Source organism: Condylura cristata, unplaced genomic scaffold (assembly GCF_000260355.1).
Source record: "Condylura cristata isolate star-nosed mole 26May11 unplaced genomic scaffold, ConCri1.0 scaffold00004, whole genome shotgun sequence".
In the NCBI taxonomy this organism is placed as follows: Eukaryota; Metazoa; Chordata; class Mammalia; order Eulipotyphla; family Talpidae; genus Condylura; species Condylura cristata.
This window is the reverse complement of record NW_004567105.1, coordinates 40324841-40326967: the sequence shown is the minus strand read 5'-3', so window position 1 is coordinate 40326967 and position 2127 is coordinate 40324841. Positions and strand designations below refer to the sequence as shown.

The following is a 2127-nucleotide window of genomic DNA, read 5'->3' as shown; positions in this document are numbered from 1 at the left end:
AAAAAAAAGTCACAACTTATATTGTAGGAAAATGACAAACTGTCTTACCATATTAAAAATCAAGGAGAAATGAGCAATAGAAAAATGGATATATATAGTTCTACACACTTCACACACACACATAAACACACAAAAATACACACACCACTGAAACCTATACATCTGCACATATACTACATAGGATACACACATAGAAGATGCACTCAACTGACTCAGTGACACAGATCCAACCACTCCCCCAACCCCCCAACAGTGCTGAGCCCACTTGGTCTTGAATCTTGTGTATTAAGTATCACAAGGAAATGCCTGTTTCCAAGAAAGGGCGGGCTGTGTGCACACTTGCCTGGGTACCCTGATGCTCCAGATAAAAAAACACACCGAGGACAACTGCCATGGGGAACCTTATTGAGAGAACCCCCAACTGGAACAGTGTGAGCAACAAAAAGAAAAAGATGAAATGCACCAAACACATTTCTTTGAGAAAGAATCTGCATCCACATGGATTGCAGGTATCATGTACAATGAGCAAGAAAGAGAGTGAGACAGGCTGGTCTTTACTGAAGAATGCCAGTAACTGGCAGAGCTAGAAAACCACCATTGCAGCCTGCGATGCATCTGTGATGGGGTGAAAGGGCACAGGAAGGCAATGCTCATTAGGTTCACAGTATCACACAAATACTACAAAGGAAGGTCATCCCGCTAAAATGGAGAGATTGGCTCGCCCATTTGCCTCACGAAGCCTGGCTGAGGGCTATCCTTCAGGTGAATTCTCAGGGAAGTTAGGGCTAAGTAGGCAGCTTCAGGAACCATGCTGGCAGGGACTTCAGAAAGCTAGAGGCTTCTGAGATAGGGCAGAGAAATCTAGAAGGGCTAATGAGGACAGTAATTCTAAGAGATGCTAACCAAAACATACCCAGAGATGAAACCCAAAAAGCCCAGAACTAAATAAACAAGAATAGTAACACTTGAGAATAAGAGCTCAGAAACTCTAAGAGGAGAAACTCTAAGAAAAGAAGGAGAAATGGGTACAAATAGCCACGAGGAGAAAAAGCCAGTCACAAAGTAGGATGATGAGATTTTAGAAGAGAGAAACAGCTTAGCTCTAAATATCCCCGGAAACAGACCCATAAGGGCTTCTACACCCCTCCCAGGTACAGCACGCCTGGCAGTCCTTGCTTTCTTTCTTTAAGTAAACTGTTCTTTACTTTTTTGATTAAGGCCTGCTTCCCTTATCTAAAAAGTCTGCAAATTCCTTTTTAAGACTTTGTGGGACAAGAACCTGGGTAATTCAAGGGCTAAATTAACAGTGTGCACAAGCTTTACCAACACCTGGGTGCTAAGTTCAATCACGAGAGATTAGTCACTACTTGGACTCATAAAAATTTCAAGGTTGGGCCTCCCTGGTGGTACAAGGCATTAAGTCACAGCACCATGAAGCTATCCATGAAGCTATCTACAGCATTAGTTCATCCCCAGGCAGGGAGGTGACCCACATAGCACAGCAGACCTCTCCTGTCTTGCCCGCTGCTTCCCTCAGCAGTGTATTTCCAGTAGATCAGTGTGCTGCTCCCCACTCTGTCTCTGGTGAATCCTCTCATCCCTGCATGTCTGGCCCCATTTCTTGTGTGCAAAATAAATAAATATTTAAAGGTCATGAAAAGAGGCAAAATGTGAGAAGGTGTTCTAGATTTTAAAGGACCACAAAAATGTGAGGATAAAATGTATTTGTGAACTTAGATGTAACTCTGAATAACAAACATCAGAAGCTCTAGAAGGCACTGGGGATAATCACTAGCCTGCAACTGTGTCCTGAGAGCAGGCGACATTCTGAGGTGACACTGGCAATTTAGTCCTGGGTGTGTTACTAAGCTGTGTGATCATTGAGATGGAATTTGAGATCTTTAGAGCTTGAGGGTCAGGATATGGAAAACTTTCTTTCTAATGGTTCCCCTTTCCCCTCCCATACCCCTTCCACTCACACCTGCCCGTGTGTGCACAGAGGCAGATGCAGCAAACATGCAAAATGCCAATAAATGGAAAGGTCCAGATGCAATGGCTGCAAATATTTATTTCTCATCTTTTCCTATTGCTCTGCTGTTTAAAATTTCTCACAATAAGAAATTGTGC

General features: G+C 43.2%; 1 protein-coding gene across 1 annotated transcript in view; it reads right to left on the bottom strand.

Annotated features, from left to right (window-relative positions):
• PKD1L1 (polycystic kidney disease 1 like 1) overlaps positions 1-2127 on the bottom strand; it is a 117874-nt gene that overhangs the window by 56479 nt on the left and 59268 nt on the right. The gene's annotated exons all lie outside the window — the stretch shown is intronic.